The sequence below is a fragment of the Camponotus vicinus genome, unplaced genomic scaffold, assembly GCF_025532165.1.
Source record: "Camponotus vicinus isolate PSW18456_S1 unplaced genomic scaffold, iyCamVici1.0 SCAF_3, whole genome shotgun sequence".
Lineage (NCBI taxonomy): Eukaryota > Metazoa > Arthropoda > Insecta > Hymenoptera > Formicidae > Camponotus > Camponotus vicinus.
In genome coordinates, this window is record NW_028141967.1 from 11,768,846 (window position 1) to 11,788,157 (window position 19,312).

Consider the following 19,312-nt stretch of genomic DNA (forward strand, 5'->3'; position numbering starts at 1 on the left):
TTTACCAAATGCCCAAATTATGGTCAGTAGAAAGATTGCAGATTGTATGCAAAACCTGTTATCAGATAATGATAACAGAATATTAGCAAAAATATTATAAAATCTGCTTACATAATTTAAGCAGATTAGTAGCAGAAATTGAGCAGGACCTGCATATGACAATGCAATTTAATGTCAGATTATCGACAAAAACCGAGAAGAACTTGCGCATAGAAAACTACCCAGAAAATAATTTATCAGTAAATTGCCACCAAATTGTGGCATCAAATCCGCTCAAAACTTGACGCCAAAAACTATAGCACCTGTGTCCGCAATAAGCTCGTGTTTTGCTGGCAAACTTTGTTAACAAAACCTGATAGCAAATTGATGGTAAAACCCGAGCAAAGGTTGCTAATATGTTTGACGTCAAATTGTCGATCAAAATGTATGTAGGGAAGTTTGACGACAAATTATCAGTAAATTGTGAGCAAACATTGACATTCTGAAGTCATTCAAATTTGACGTTTACGGATATTTAATTTTCAGTTTCTATTTTATCTTTTTAAATAACTGAGATTATTTGTGTAGAAAAAAATTTTATTTTATAAATATATTATATACTATGTATAATATAACTTGTATATCTTATAAAAATATGTAAAATTTGGTCAATTAGACATTTTTGTGTCTTTCAAATTAGATCTCTAATTCTCTAAAAAGATAAGACGTTCATTTAAAGGTCTATTAATCACTTATACTACGTTAAAAAAATGTCTATTAATTTTTTTATTAAATGTTTTTCATTAAGATGTTCTCGATAATCTATATACAATTATCTTACGTATACTCGGCACAGGAATACTGTAATAACACGCAATAAAGGGACTATTTTCTACTTACCCGTTTAATTTCAAATAATCTATTTAATATTCCGTCCCAACAAGAGATCCAGACTATTAAACAAATTATTTTAAGACAATTCGTTAGAAATTAAACTGATTAAAAAGAAGAAATATACTTTAGATCTTATGTTAGTACCTGTACAGAAGCGTTTAAGTATTGCGCGCATAATAGATAAGGGCGCTGGCGTAGCCGAGTGGCGACATCGTCCTGCGTACTTCCGTTCCTTCTTCTCTCTGAGAGACGACAGCCTAAGGACGTGCGTGCGAATATAGGTAGATAGAATTAAGGAATAAATGATTATAAAAAAAAGAGTACAATAAAACTAGACAGTACCAGTCCTTTAGATCCATTTCATGAAAATTGAATACGAGTTAATCAAGTTTGGTGTCGCTATGGCAAAGCGAAGAAATATGTGCAATATTACAGAACATTCAAATATGAAACCTTTTTTAGCAAACTATTTTTATCTTTCTGAAAGGTTTCAGAAATATTGCTAATTATAAAAATGATTCATATCCGTAAACATCAAGTTTGAATGGTTTTGGAATGTCAAAGTTTGCTCACAATTTGCTGACAATTTGCCGTCAAACTTCTGTACACAAATCTTGATCGATTTTTGCCGGTAATTTGAAGTCAAGCATATTAGCAAGTTTTGCTCGGTTTTTGCCGCTAATCTGCCATCAAAATCTGCAATAGCAACTCTTGTACTCAAATGGTGGCCTTTTTGCTGACAAGAATTTGTAGCAAGCCCTTGGCAAAATCTATTCGAGCAAAACTTGGCTGACTGGATAGTAGTAGACTGACGACAGAAACTGAACAGGGTTTGCGCATATGCATATATAATCTGATGACAAATTGACAGCAGAATCTGCATGTATTTAATTCCATACCCAGCTTAACCATTTGTTTGCGGATTGCTAGCAAGCGGAAAACAATTTTCTGCCGAACAAAGTTGTCAAATCCAGGGCCTACTGTGTCCTCGAATGCGCCCCAATTGCAACCAAAAATTGAAATCGTATTCTGACGTTAAATTGTGTGTAATACCAGAGCAGATGTATCACTAACAGTGCGATAACAGATGAACGCAACAAACCGAGAACAGACCCAGCAAATACCAAGTAACAGTTATATAACTGTTAGTTATAATTTCCTACTCAACAATATAACTGTTACATGTTATATAACTGTTATGTGTTAGATAACAATTATATTGTTGAGTAGGAAATTATAACTAACAATTATATAACTGTTACTTGGTGTTTGCTGGGGATTTATCAACATCCTGTAATTAAAATAGTGAACAGAAATAAATCTTCAAACTACTTTTGGCATGTCTGCGTGCTTTTTGTTGCAAAATGACGTTTCAACAGATCTGCTGCATTTCTGCCATCACCACTTTCTACAGATCTGCTTGCTGTTCACTGCCACTTTGTAGTCTGTCTGAGAGATATTGATGAATATTTGCTGGAATTGTGTTCGCAGTATCTTCAATGGCAAAATATGTTTCTCATCTGCAGCCTTTTGATAAACAGAATATGTTGCCTGCATTTGCATTCACAGAAATGGTTAGCTGGGTAGTTCTTTTACTTATCGCTATGTGATGTATTCTTGCAATAAATTTCTATCAGAAATAAAGTCTGCTAGTCATGACTACTAATAAAAGATCAAAAGTAACTATTTTTATTACTTTAATTTTTAATATATCTATTTTTAATATATCTTATCTATCTGTAATTTTTTTGATGCGTTTTTGGATGTTGTTTAATTTCATTTAAAACAACTTTTTCCAAAGTTCTAATAATTATAGACCTTTCTGGAATATCACTTGCACTTACATAATCGATTGTGTATCGAACGTCTAATTATTTGACACCGTATTATCTTTTTTCTGATCAATGAAAAAATCCGCAAAAATCGCACAAATCTTTAATAGGCGTTGCCCTAACAGCACATGATATCATACGAATATTCTATACTCATACTGTGAATGTACGTACCGTATATAATATACGGAGAACATCCCTATAACATTTCTTGTAGTATATTATTTTTCGTATATTCTCAGGATATACTTGTAATATCTTAAGAAGTATATTATTTTTCGTATATTTCTCGTATATTCCCAGAATATACGTTTAATATCTTGTACAGTATATTATTTTTCGTATATTTTCGTATATTCTCAGAATATACTAGTAATATCTTAAGAAGTATATTATTTTTCGTATATTTTCGTATATTCTCAGAATATACTTGTAATATCTTAAGAAGTATATTATTTTTCGTATATTTCTCGTATATTCCCAGAATATACGTTTAATATCTTGTACAGTATATTATTTTTCGTATATTTTCGTATATTCTCAGAATATACTTGTAATATCTTAAGAAGTATATTATTTTTCGTATATTTTCGTATATTCTCAGAATATACGTTTAATATCTTGTACAGCATATTATTTTCCGTATATTTTCGTTTATTCTCAGAATATACGTTTAATATCTTGAACAGTATATTATTTTTCGTATATTTTCGTATATTCTCAGAATATACGTTTAATTTACGCAGATAGTAGCGCCATTTGAGAGCGTCATTACCGACGTATTACCGGTTCCGGTCTTCTTGACTATCGCTTGATACCGCGTGGTTTTTAGTTGGTTCTCTCTATGAATTATCGACGAATTCAGAGGTAAGTAATCTTTCTCCTTCTTTTCTAAATATTTTATTAGACATAAAATAAAGTTTAAGAATATTTTATTTGTTATATATTTTTAGTATTTCTTGCTACATTTCATAATTTGTCACGGTAAAACATTTCACAAAATTGAGGTTATGTTTAAGAAAGTCGCATGAGAAATATAAAAATATAATTAATTATCAATGAATTTATTACTTGCTTTTCATTTACATCAAACCTCAAATAATTAACCCTAACAATAATTAACACATGATATACGAATATTCTATATATACTGTGTGAATCATCAGTATATTATTTACGCACTGTACATAATGTACTAAGAATATCACTATAACATCTCTTGTAGTATATTATTTCTCGTATATTCTCAGAACATCCCTATAACATCTCTTGTAGTATATTATTTTTCGTATATTCTCAAAACATCCCTATAACATCTCTTGTACCCGGGAAAAAAAAGTTCATATAAAATTGGCCATATATGGATTTTGTCAATATCTAATTATGTTTTGCCAAATATAGTCATATATGATATCATATATGAATGAATATTATCAGATCTGAAAATTAAGTACCACTAAGAGTACACCGAAAAAATTGTATTCTTAACTTAAGAATATGCCACTTATCTTTAGAATATATACCACTAAAATAGGCGCCAAGAGGATCCTCTTAAGTTAAGAGGAAAATCTTCTAGAAATATTCTTAATATACAGAGAAAAATATTTCTTTGGATTTAATAAATTTTGTTGAAGTCAAATAAATTTAATTATTGGTCTAAAAGTTTTTTTCCGCCTAATTTCAAATAATCTGTTTAATATTCTGAATCCCAACAAGGAATCCAGATTATTAAATAAATTATTTTAAATTCAGTTTGAAATTAAATTGATAAACAGTGATGTCAGAAAGAGGACGCGGCTCACGTGCACACAGAGAACCTGTGTGTGAGCAGCGTCCTCTCTTTTGCACCACTGCTAAGGGAAAAAAATATACTTTAGATCTTACGTTAATACAAGTCCTTTATATACATTTCATGATAAATATTGAATACGAGAAAAATTAAGAGTGGTGTCGCCGCGTAGCGGCAAATGAAGAAACATGTCGCGCACACGAAAATCGAGTTGCGGCGTAGAAGTCGCAAATTAAGAATATATTCTTATTCATTAAGAATATATTCTTATTTATTAAGAATATTTATTAAGAGGACTTATAAAGAGGACTTTTAATTAATTAAATATATAATGCAAGATATAATTTTTAGGAAAAATTATATTTGTCTATATAAAAAAAGGTAAAATCATATATAATTTTAAATGATTATATATAATATCATATATGATTTATATCAAAGCATACATGAAACTAACCTTTGCTTTGGTTTTATACATGCTTAGATATGATATCAATATCTGACTATGTCTGATTGTACAAAATGACATGAGTTATCTAATATCATTTTTTATGATCAGAAATGGTCAGAGATGGACATCATATCTAAGCATATACAAAAACGTATGCTCTGATAAAATCATATGTGATATATATAATTATATAAGACTGTATATAATTTTACTTTTTTTTATATAAATAGACATGGACTTTTTTTTCCCGGATAGTATATTATTTCTCGTATATTCTCAGAATATACTTATAATATCTTTTATAGTATATTATTTTTCGTATATACATAATACATGTAAAGTATGTCATTCTTATTTGTAATTTTTATGTTGCAGCATAATCAAGAGAAGATTGGCTGAGTGTGCGACCAGTCTGTCCAGCTATTTACTGGAACGCAAAACCTAAAGTAAGTATGAACTCTTGTGTATTGCATGTGTGTTGTTAGCTTTGTATTTAATACATGTTAAAGATTTTATATGTTTAAAGTATTATTAAGTAATTTTATTTATAATTTTTATGTTGCAGAATAACCAAGAGAAAATTGCCTTAGTGTGCGTCCACTCTGCACATCATCTACACATCTACGTATTTATTACTGGGTCAGAGAGCATCAAGTAAGTGCCATTTTTTATGTATTGCATATCTGTATCTACATTGAGAAAAAAAGATTGGTTGAATTGACTAAAATTTTCAATAAAATTTTATTTTATTTCAACAAAATGTTTGCTCAATCAAAGAATAATTTACTTCACTGCTCCAAATTTTTCTTAGAATGAGTAAACATTTTGTTGTTAAAATAAAATAAAAATTTTGTTGAAAAATTTAGTCAATCCAACTTCTTTTCTTTCAGTATATATAAACATGGTCTGCCAAAAAACCCATACAGCACCGAAAGATTGCAAAAACGTTGCATAGACCTAACATTGAAATATTGTAATATTGCATAGAAGTTGCGAAATGTTTCTGCAGCATTACTGTAAGCTTGCAGCAACGTTGAAATGTCCGACCTCAGAAATATTACAATGTAAGATTGTAGTAATGTTACGGTGCAACGTATTTGCAATATTAAAACGCGTTTTGCTACAAATGCAGACAGTTTTAAATTTAATAAATAAACTTTGAAAATATAAAGAAATGTTTAAGAAAAATAGGAAAAAAACATTTACCGCCTTTGAAAAAAAACATCTATTAGTGTTTTTTTTATCAAATATGTCTTATTAAATATTTATCTCAATAATATACATACAATTATTTTACATACACTCGATACCAGAATATTTTAATACGTGCAATAAATGAATTATTTCCCATTTACCCATTCAATGAAGAAAAATCTGTTTAATATTCTGAATCTCAACGAGGGATCCAGATTATTAAACAAATTATTTGTTTAATAATCTAGATCCCTTATTAGGATTCAGAATATTAAATATCAAGTCGGTTTATCAGAAATTTAACTGACACAAGAAATATAATTACTACGTTAGTCCTTTGTAGGCCTTATATCCACTTTAGATGAAAATTCGAATACGAGTTAGTTAAGTTTGGTGTCGCCACATAGCGGCAAGTAAAAAAACACATGTTATACATTTTCGCTATGTTAAAATGTTGCTGCAACATTGCCAAAGTAATATTACAAAATAATGTCTCTGCAATATTTCTGCAGCATTACACTGCTGTGTGCAATGTTGTAACATTGCAGCAATGTTGATGCAAGCTTCTGTGCTGTATGGGAAGTAACACTGAAAAGTATTACTTTTGAAAAAAGGATTATACTTTTTATATTCCGCGTAATTATGATTTCTGTTGCCACAATATGCACTACATAATTAATTTCATTACTTTTCTGATAGATCATTGTATATATACACATATACAAGGTGTTTCAAGAGGAATGGTTAGTATTTTATTAAGACATGATTGTACACATTTTTAAAGAAAAAATTTATATAAACATGTTTCCTATTCTAGAGACGGTTATAAAGATAAAGTGTGTTCTGTCAAGAATACATTTTTTAATTTAATAGAATCAAATTCTATGAAACAAAACTTACATTAAAGCAGTTTAAGCTTACAATAAATTTGAATAATTAAAAAATAATAATTTAAATTAATAATAATTTAGGCAGTTTGGAGTGTATATGAAGTATTTTTATTATATCGGAAACTAAAAATTTCAAACTAACACGATTTATCAAACGTTATCTAATGTTTACATTCGTAACAGGATTTGATGAAAATTAAATGTAATTTTGTTTTATAGAATTTGGTTCTACTAAGATAATAAATGTATTCGTTCTTTAGATTGAATATGGTGTATCTTTATAACCGTTCAGAACAGGACACATGTTTATATATATATATAAACTTTATATGTATAAACTTTTTTATTCAAAATAATGTGTACAATTCTAGAATATAGACCATTCTTCCTGAAACATTCTGTTGTATATATAGATAGATATACAGAAATGTGCAAATAAATGAGTGTCCAAACTTATTTGAAATAAAAATTGCAAAATAGTTGAAGCCTTTTCATTTAAAAATGCAAAATGTTTTTTAGACACGCATTTAAAATAGGACATGGAAAGTAGGCATTTTTTAAATGGTTTTTTAAAATACAAATAGTTTTTTTAATATTTATATTTTTATATTTTTATTTATTATTTTAATATTTATTATTTTAATATTTATTTATATTTAAATATTTTTTATTATTTATATTTTTTTATTTCTTATATATATTCTTATACTAACTTTTATTTATTTTAAACTTGAATTATAAAATTATATAATTAAACAGATATTCAGTTATTCTTTTAAGACATTTGCAATTTTTAGAAACGTAATGTGCTCTTAAAATAATTAGCATTTTAAAGAGAGGAATTCTTTCTTTCAAAAGCTTGTTATTTTATCCCTCATTTTTTTGCAAGGTCATAATTAACCTATCATATGAGAAAATGTTCTACCAATGGTATCACTGCGTCGCACATATATTATTATTGATATCTCGATTAATTTTGTTTGTAAGAAAACTGCATTTGAACTAGAAAATATATTATTTAAATGGAAATGTAAACTAATTTTTGAAAAAAAACAAAATAGACATTGTACATTTCCATTTTAAACGCATCTATTTAAAATCATAGAGATTAAAAATAGAGTGCGCGAGCGAGCTGAAAAAGCGATATAGCAATAGAAAGAGAAAGCTGCATATGGGCCCCTTCTGTCTTTGTCTAATATTCGCGCTCTGACAAGGACACAAGGTGCCAATATAATACTTAAAAATATCATACCACAAATTATTTATATTTATATTTGAATAGAAATACAACAATGAATCGAAAGCGACCCAGAAAAGATATTTCACATATATCGAAGAGGCACTTAAATCAACTAGCTGCCGAAAAATCAAAACTTATATGTGACAGTTTGTTAAATACGAATATATTATCAGATAATAATTATGAAAATCCAGAATATTTGAGAATAACCAGTTCCACAATTAATTCACATAATCGTTATGAGACATTTGCAACTGAAAATGACACTATTTATGGACAAAATAATATATCTATGAAATGTGAAAATGATGAATATTTGGAATTGAATGAATCAGATTCAGAACAATCATCTGTGAGCATTTATCAAGAATCTTCTCAAGAATCACTACCTTATATTGCATCTGAAAATGCAAATACAACAAACGATTTTAAAAATAGTCTTGCTGTGTGGGCTACAAACCATCAAATTTCACATACTGCTCTTAGAGAATTACTTGAAAGATTAAAACAACGTTCTTGCTTTTCAACATTAACGTTAGATGCACGCTCACTTCTAAAAACACCAAGAAGACAAGAAATACGTACAGTAACACCAGGAATATACCATCATTTTGGATTACTGAATTCTCTATTACATATATTGACATCTATAAAAGATAATATTGATTGTGTGAAAATTAGCATCAATATTGATGGATTACCACTGTCAAGATCATTGTCACAACAATTCTGGCCTATATTAGGTTCAGTTTTTCCATACGATAATGTCTTTCTAATTGGACTTTATCATGGAAATGAAAAACCAGCAAATTCCAATGATTTTTTAAAAGATTTTGTTGATGAAGTTAAAGATATATGCGAAAATGGCATTAACATAAATGGTCGTAACATACCATGCAGACTTGCGGCTTTAATTTGTGATACACCAGCGAAATCATTCGTTCTGTGTGTAAAGGACATTCTGGATATTCCAGTTGTACCAAGTGTCAGACAGAAGGAGAATTTGTAGGAAATCGAATATGTTTTCCACAGGTCGATGCACCTCTTCGAACAGATGATGATTTTAAACAAAAGATAGATGAGAATTACCACAAACCAGATATCACTTGAAGTTTACTACAAATACCTCATTTTAAACCTGTTACTGGTGTCCCGTTAGATTATATGCATTTGATATGTCTGGGAATTATGCGCAAGTTAATATACTTATGGCTTGATGGAGAGTTACATTATCGACTACCATCTAGAGTTGTCGGAGAAATTTCTACACGTTTGGTAGTACAATTGAAGTCTTTTATACCTGTAGAATTTGCAAGAAAGCCACGATCAATGAACTGTGTGAAGCTATGGAAAGCTACGGAATATAGATTGATATTGTTCCCTAACAGCACATGATATCATTCGAATATTCTATACTCATACTGTAAACTCATACGTTACAGATGTAATATACTGAGAATAATCCCATAACGTCTCTTGTTGTATATTATTTTTCATATATTCTCAGAATATACTTTGCATATCTTGTATTAGTATGTTCTTTTTCGTACATTTTCAGGATATTCTATAATATTGCATGTGTTTCCTCATTTTGCCGCTACGCGCGCCACCAAACTCGTACTTAATTTTCGGTGAAATGGATATAAAGGACTGGTACTAATTTGAGTTCCAAAGTTTCTTCTTTTTTCTTTTTAGTCAGTTTAATTTATAATGAACTGACTTAATTTAGGATTTTTCATTTGTTTAGTAGTTTAGTTGTTCTGGATTCCTTGTTGGGATTCAGAATACTAAAAAGATTATTTAAAATTAAAATGAGAAATAGTGTGTCCGTTTACTGCATTTATTAAAAGTATTTCTATTACATATATGAATTATATTACAAGATATTCTCAGTATTTACTATTAACCAAAATAGGCGGACATTAGGGCATTCTTAATATATACTTAGTATATCATAGTATGTATCTCGAATGTTCTGAGAATATATGCATTGTACTTTTGCGATATTCTTCGAACATTCTCAGTATCTACATGTGCTGTTAGGGTTATACACTGGTCCATTGGCTTTTAAATCTATATTAAAAACGAATGTGTATATACATTTTCTAACATTACATGTGATTATCAGAATTCTGTCTTCGCAAGATTTAAACGAATATGTAACTTATGCGCAAGACTTAATACTTTTCTTTATTAAAATATTTATGAAACTTTATGGAGTTAAGAATATGTCACATAATATTCACAATCTCATACATCTTGTTGATGACGTCAAAAAATTTGGGCCGCTTGATAATTTCAGTGCATTCAAATTTGAAAATTATATGCAGATATTGAAGAAATACATTAGAAAAGCGGACAAACCGTTGCAACAAGTTATACGGAGATATATTGAAAAAGAAATTAACTCAGATTCATCAACTATTTTATCACATTCTGTTCTGGTACATCCAAATTTAATATCGTTGCATCAGAATGGTCCACTTATATCCAACTGCAAGAATCCACAATATAAAATTGTAAAATACAACGGAATAACATTGAAATGTGACACACTTGCGGATAATTGTTGTGGCTTGAATTGTGGCAGCATTGTAACTATAAAAAATATAGCATACTGCACAAAACAAAATATTCCTGTCATTATAGGCCACGAATTTTTAGAAAAAAAGGATTTATTTAATATGCCTTGTCCATCTTCATTACTTGGAATTTATATTGTACACTCGTACTCAGATTTGAAATAGTGGCCATTAAAAAATGTAACTAGGAAATATGTGAAATTACCATATAAAGATGACAAATTTGCAATTTTTCCATTGATTCATAGTAAAATGTAATACAAAATTATATATTGCTTTGAATAACAGAATGACAGAAACTGAGACAACAAAGTTTTATGCAATTGTGGAATTTGAAGATGGACTTCAAATTATTCCACAAAATTGGTTGGATAAAGATTTGAAAAAAGCAGTTTGGCCTAATTTCACCAACAATAAAAGATATGATAAAGCCGTTAAATTTATGGAGGAACCGCAACCTACTTGGACGGCACATACTATTACAAAAATATATGGAACATATTGTAAGTAACGTTCTTTTCTTGAATGTATTATTATTATTTTTACGCATATAATATTAATGTATGTTGTTTTTTAATAATTATAGAAAAATGATACGTTTTTATTACGATTATATTTTGTTGCAGCAAATTATACAGTGGCAAGACAAAAATTAAAACAGGCCGAAGAAGAGTCCGATCTGACGTCTAATACCGAAAAAGAAGAGTATCTTAAAAAATCAAAGAAACTTAGAGCTGCTAAAACCATTGATGACGCATCAATGAGTAGCAGTGACGAATTGTCCGATGAATTATCCGATGAATTTTTAAGTGAATTATCAAAAGTTCCAAAAACTACAAACATGACTACATATAAAAAAAAACAATAATTGCAAGAAATGAACAAAAAGGTAAGAGCATTATAAAACATTAATAAATTTTAAAAAAATATATTGTTTCAATAATTAAATATAAATATATTATCGCATGAATTTTAGATTTTAATCAGAGAAATATTAAAAGAAAATGTGCCAAAAGAATCGAGAATAAAGTGGAAAATACAACTACATTACACTGTATAGAAACAGGAAGAAAAATTGATTCTCGTAAGTATAATTTTTGTTGAAATAAATTAAGATTTGTACAAGAGATTTATATTTTTATTTGAATACTGTAATATATTATATATGCTTTCTCTCTCATACATACACAAATTTGCACGCATGCACTTGTATACAGAGTTTTTTGGTATTATTGCATAAATAATTAACTTTTGGTAAATGTTGGTACATTTTTGGATTCTATTTTTTGTGGAGTAAATAATTATAATGTTATTAACAGTTAAAAATAAACTGTTTTATTAAGCTTTAATATAATATATAAATACATAATAAAATTATATTTTTTAATTTCTATTATTTTTATATTTTCATGAAATTTGAATGTAAAAAAAGCAGATATGTAATATTAAAAATATATAAGATAATATAAAGATATGTAATATTAAAGAAAGATTAAAAAACTAACGTACTTACTCGACAAAAACAGTACGTGAAATCCACGTTATTACCACGTAGATTAATATCGTTGAATCCACGTGGATATTCGAGTGGATAATCCGCTCAAAAATGGCACTAGAATCTACGTGGAATCTATGTGAAAATTTCATGAACTTTCGAGACATATTACTTATTTCATTTTTGATAAGTGAATATCTTGGACATTTATAAAAGTATATAAATACACTCGGCCATAAGAATAATTTTATTTTTATTTATATTTTATTCTTAATATACGCAATAAATAGGCTATCTCCCATTTATCCGTTTAATTTCAAATAATCTGTTCCATATTCTGTATCCCAACAAGCGATCCAGATTATTAAACAAATTATTTTAAATTAAATCAGTTTATTAAATTAAACTGACTAAAGGACCGTCTACAATGAAAATAATCGGTGGAGTGGACGGTGGAGTAAGGCGTAAGACTAGGAGTAATGCGAAATGGAAAAGAACCATTCGCTTACGCCTTACTCCACCGTCCACTCCACCAATATTACTTCCATCGTAGACGGTCCTTAAAAGAAAAAATAAACTTCGGACCGTGTTAGTATCAGTTCTTTATATACACTTTATGACGAAAAGTTGAATACGAGTTAACTAATTTGATGCAGCGCCGCATAGCGGCAAAGCGAGGAAGCATATTCTATATACATATGTACTATTAAATATTTAGAAACATACAGATATAATCTTTTTTTTAGCAAACTTTTTTATCTTTCTAAAGGATTTCAGAAATATTGCAAATACAATATTATATAAAATATAAATATTATAATATTATAATATAAATATTATAAATATTATAAAAAACATGATGCAGGTATATTTCTGAAATATTTCAGATATAAAATTACAATTGAAAAATTTTAATAAAATATCTTTTAACATTACAATATTACCGAGTCGTTGAATGATTAATCATAATTTCAATAGAAATATCCACATGAAATCTACATTGATATTTCGAGAATAAAGTACCTCGATGTAATAATAAAAAAAGAAAGTTGTATCCACGTAGATAATTCGTGGATAAATCTGCATCCACGTAAGCCACGTAAAATACGTGGATTCGACGAGGATGTGACGTAACTGTTTTTGTCGGGTATAAGAAAAAATATTGAAAGAAAACATCAAAAATGAATGACGAGTAAATGACATATAAAAATATTAACCTCTTTTGTTTTAGAAAAGGATAAAAATATCGAACTCTTTAATGCTGACTTGAATAATGTAATGACCATGTACGATTGCAACTATAATGCACCAGGTATACATGAATAAATTTAAATATATATGTATATATTATATTGTATATATAGAGGTATTATTATATATATAAATATCATCTTATTAGCGTCGTTCTTTAGGCAGACGTCTGTGAATTGCGCGTCAAGTAAAATGTGTAGCCACACTACTCGATGTGCGGCCCGCCTAAAAAATGGCACTGATTGGATGATATTTAATTAATAATTCTTTTATCGTCAAGTGTCGCAGAAAAAATAGTTAAGTACTTTTCTATTTATTTTTCATTAAGAAATGATGTTACGTAATTTGTAAATGCGCATGTTACATCCTGTGTATGTATTAGTAAAAAATATTTGATTTTAGTTCACTTGTTTTATAACCTTGTGTTTATGATAAATATTGTATATTGAGATAAATCGAAAAATTTATAAAAATATATATAATGATAATACTATTTTATTAGTTTCAGATTTTCAATGTATGGAAAATGTACCCGACCCAGAAAAGTGCCATAATAATGTTAATGATGATGTTAATAACCCAATTGTAATAGCAATCAACACGTCGACAACAGGTTCGTATTTTAAACCAAATAAAATTCTAAACCAAATTAGTATAATTTCTACTTTACTTGACTATATAATATGACTATATAATATGACTATATGATATAATTTAGAATGCCATAATGTTATTTAGTATGAAACAATTTAACGTAATATATCTCTTACACCTTTTTCCATATTTTTAACTCTTAAAATATTTAAAAAATTTTATATTTTGTTTATACATCTAAATATGTTCTTTATAATGGGAGATTTTTAACAAGAAACAGTTGACGTGTTACACTATTTTCTATGTTTTTTGCTGGAAAACATCCAACTTTGACGCTCTTCTATAAATTAAAAAAACATTAATGTATAAAAAATTAGATCAATATTATAATTGTATAATTAAATCTATGTTTAAATTGTATTGAAATAGTAATAATAGTAATTTTATTTTTAGAGCCGCAATGTACTGAAAATTTGTTTAACTCAGAAGAGGATGATGATGATCATGATGATAAGAATGACAACAATAACGATGATGTTAACCCTCCAATCATATTAGCAAATAACACGTCAGGTCCAAACTTGAATGAACAAAGTTAGTATGCAAATAGTTTCTATTTTACTTATGATATTTTGTCATAATGTTATTTATTGGGAAACAATTTTGCGTTATATTTTTTATTTTTATTTCCAATTTTTTTATATTTTTAATCGCTACAATTTTTTAAAAATTTTGTCTTTTGTTTTCGTACATGAATTAACTTTTTTCAATATTTTATATTTTATAGGAATGGAAAATTTTCAAAAATTTGTAATTAGAAAATTAACAAATTTGGAATTAAAAATCAACAATATAAGCCAAAAAGTGAAAGTAATAAATACAAATCAAAAGCTCATATTGGAGAAACTTTCAGTCAGCTCAACTTTGGATATGGAACAAAGAGAAATTGATGTTTTTGAAGATTTACCGCTCAAAGATGAGAACAGTCTTCAACTCGTGGAAGAAAAATTAAAAAATGACTCATCTTATCGAAATCAAATGGTAAGTCGAAGATCTATATTTCAATTTAAAAATAATTCAATATTATATTTCTTTAAAAAAAAAGAAGGACAACAGCTTAGGATCTAATTAGGACAATTCTGAAAAGAGTAGCAGGGCCACTTCGACCAACTTCGATCAACTTTAATCGTTGATTAAACTATATCTTTGTCTCTTTTCAGATACGTTCTTAAAAAGAGACAAAGATATAGTTTAATCGTCGATTAAAGTTAATCGTAGTTGATCGAAGTGGTCCTCAATAGAAGTCGTTAAAAAAGTTTTACGTATTTCTTGCATGATAAAATCATATTTATTACCTCCTGTATTGTATAATATGTATTTGATTCATGCAACATACATAAATTTCTCAGATAGCGGACGCATATGTATATAAATTATATATTTATATGAAACAAGTTTTTTAATAGCAATTTTAAAAAAGCATTTACAAACATGTAAATGAATTTACTGGAATATTTTTATTCAGAGTTGCAAATCCTAAGATTATACTCTTCTCATTTTCATATGTTTTATACAAAGAATATTATTTAAAAAATAATATAAAATTTCGATTATATATATTTCGAAAATAATTATTAATAATGCTAGTTTTATAAAATAATTTCAGATTAAACAATTGACACGTCTAACTTGCAACAACTTGAAAACTTCATGTTTACAAATAATAAAATCTATATTAGCAAATGAACTTGCGGAGAAATACAGTTGATACGGGGCCAAGAAAAAAAAAATTTTTTCAAATCTGGATATATGCAAAATAATTATGAGTAAGTATAATAAAATATTTAAATAAAAGTAATCTATCTTTTTTATTAATAAATTTGATAATTGCTTACAAATTGAAAGACATTTTGTAAATTTTTGTTATTATAATTATTAAAACATGTCCACAAAATATTAATATTTTTTAATTATCTCATACAGGATATCTAATAAAGATTGTGCCAACGCTCATGAACAGTTAGAACATATTGTAACTGAACAAAAATTCCTTTTTACTATTTTATTTTTGCAATAATTAATAAAGTATTAATTAAAAAGTATGGCCAGTCGACGATTGTTTCACGGCGCGAAAAGTTTAATTGCGCGACGAAATTTGGCCCTTGCGACACTCGCTGACTCACTGCTGGCATACTTAGAGAGCATACATCCTAAATGCGCACTTATTCGCCATTTTTATAAAATTATTATTTCAATAATTATTGCGAAAATTGCAAAACGGTGAAAACTTTCGTTGGCATAATCTATCAGACACCCTGTATATATTAGAAATAAAAATATATTAGAAATAAACATATATGTATATATATTAGAAATAAACGTATACTAATTTGTTGATTTAAATTAAATACTTGATTGAAATAAATTATAGATCTATTTGTTCTTATTTCTTGAGAAATAATTAAGTTATAAAAATATATTACTTTTCCAGGTGTAATACGAAAATCGCATGAAAATGTAACAGATGAGCAGATTGCTGCACCTATAAAAATATGGCTAGCTCATGCTAAAGAGCGCATGGAGCGTTCTCGAAATCTGCAGCAAGAATGAAGGCCCTTGCATAATGCCTGGCAACAGGCAATATAAGAACAGGGAATAGAAAATATCTACCAATAGAAGCAGGGAATAATATTTATTCCCTTTTGTTATTGGTGAATATTTTCTATTCCCTGTTCTTATTGACTGTTGCCAGGCATTATGCCTTGAATCTTATGGATTCACGTTATCTTGGTCCCCAGAGTAGCGAATAATTCAAAATATATTATTAAAAAAGACATCCCAGTCAGCAAAGTCTGTTCAAACAGATTTTGTCAATTTCTGCTACAAATTTTTGTCGACAGTAAGATTGCAGATTGTATAAAAAATTTGTTATATCAAATAATGATAACAGAATGTCAGCAGAAATGTTACAAAACCTGCTGACATAATTTGATAGCAGAAACTGAACAGGATTTGTTTGAAATTATCATAGCAGATTGATGGCAGCAATCGAGCAAGATCTGCGCAACACAGTTTGATATCAGATTGGTTGCAGAAACCGAGCAGGATCTGCGCAATAAAATTTGATATCAAATTCTCGGCAGATATCGAGTAGAGCCTGCTGATATAACTGATGGCAGATTAATGGCAGAAATTGAACAGGATCTGTGCGGCGCAATTTGACAACAGATTGTCGGCAGAAACCGAGCAGGATCTGCGCAATGAAATTTGATATCAAATTCTCGGCAGAAATCGAGTAGAGCTTGCTGATATAACTGACAGCAGATTGATAGCAGAAATTTAACAGGATCTGTGAGGCGCAATTTGATAGCAAATGGATAACAAAAATCGAGCAGGATCTGCGCACACAATCTCTGATAGCAGATTGACGGCAGAAACGGAACAGGGTTTGCATGATTCGATAGTTCCTTCACTTACCGCTACGTGAGCTGTACTTTCTCGTAATCTAATTTCTGTCAGAAATATATATATAAAGTCGCGAATATGAATAAAAGACTAAAAATATAGTAATTATCATTTTAATTTCTATCACTTTAATTTCTGATATCTGATACAAGCAGATGAGATTCAGAATATTAAACTGATTGGAAGCAATATGATAAATGGAAAATTATTCGTGTACTGCCTATTTGAGGCATAAAGCAAGAATTTAATTCTAAATAAATTACATCTCCAGTTTTACAAGTTACATTTACTTTTATCATTTACTTTATTATTCTTCTTCTTAGTCCTTTTGTTCGTGTCCGAACATAGTGATCTTTATTATTAATTTAATTAAATTGAGTTAGTCCTTCGTTATATGAGATATAACTACGATATAACATATATTACATTAACATATATTACGATATAACATATGACATATATGTCATTTTAGAAGAAAATTGTAATTAACTTGCCGATAATATTCTTATTTAGCACCTGTAATAATCAATTTTGTTGCATTTATACAACATTAATAAAAATAAGCGCAAATCTTGTGCAGTTTCTGCTGTCAATTTGCCATCAGGTTGCATGCGCAGATTCTGCTCGGTTTCTGCTGGCAATCTAACATCCCATACAGCACAGAAGTTTGCATCAACATTGCACATTGCAGTGTAATGCTGCAGAAATATTGCAGAGATATTATTTTGTAATATTACTTTGGCAATATTGCAGCAACATTTTAACGAAAATGTATAACATGTATTTCTTTACTTGCCGCTACGTGGCGACACCAAACTCGTAACCAACTCGTTAACCAACTCGTATTCGAATTTTCGTCTAAAGTGGATATAAGGTCTACAAAGGATTAATGTAGTAATTATATTTCTTGTCTTAAGTCAGTTTAATTTCTGATAAATTGACTTGATTTATTTAATATTCTGAATTCTAATAAGGGATCTAGATTATTAAACAAATAATTTATTTAATAATCTGGATCCCTCGTTGGGATTCAGAATATTAAACAGATTTTTCTTCACTGAATGGATAAATAGTTCATTTATTGCACGTATTAAAATATTCTGGTGTCGAGGGTATGTAAAATAATTGTATGTATATTATTGAGATAAATATTTAATAAGAAATATTTATAGATAAAAAATTAATTATTAATAAATTTATTAATAAAAAACACTAATAGATATTTTTTTAAAGGCGTGAAATTTTTTTAAAGGGAAATGTTTTTTCCTATCTTTCTTAAACATTTTTTAAATATTTTCAAAGTTTATTTATTAAATTTAAAACGGTCTGCATTTGTAGTAAAACGCGTTTTAATATTACAAATACAATGCACCGTAACATTACTACAATCTTACATTGCAATATTCCTAAGCGGACATTTTAATGTTGCTGCAATACCACAGCAATGGTGCAGCAACATTTTGCAGTGAATTTGCAATGTTGCAATATTGCGGTGAAAGATTGCTGCAATGTGTATGCAATCTTTGTGTGCTGTATGGGATCAAATTGCATTGCGCAGATCCTGCTCGGTTTCTGCCGATAGTTTGTTGACAGGTTATGTTTTACAGACTCTGTCGCCAAAACAAAAGCTTAATGCGGACACAGATGGCTACGGTT

General features: G+C 28.5%; 1 protein-coding gene and 3 pseudogenes across 15 annotated transcripts in view; 3 read left to right on the plus strand and 1 right to left on the minus strand.

The window, feature by feature from the left end:
• Nucleotides 1-19,312, minus strand: part of Ttll5 (Tubulin tyrosine ligase-like 5) — a 354,482-nt gene that overhangs the window by 137,147 nt on the left and 198,023 nt on the right. The gene's annotated exons all lie outside the window — the stretch shown is intronic.
• Nucleotides 5,432-18,060, plus strand: LOC145968276 (uncharacterized; annotated as a pseudogene). Its single transcript, XR_014437702.1, has 10 exons — nucleotides 5,432-5,599; nucleotides 11,140-11,354; nucleotides 11,478-11,704; nucleotides 11,833-11,935; nucleotides 13,578-13,658; nucleotides 14,100-14,210; nucleotides 14,645-14,785; nucleotides 14,979-15,232; nucleotides 15,858-16,017; nucleotides 16,683-18,060. The product of XR_014437702.1 is annotated as an uncharacterized LOC145968276 (transcript).
• LOC145968277 (uncharacterized) lies at nucleotides 8,322-9,664 on the plus strand (annotated as a pseudogene).
• On the plus strand, nucleotides 10,255-11,119 carry LOC145968278 (uncharacterized; annotated as a pseudogene).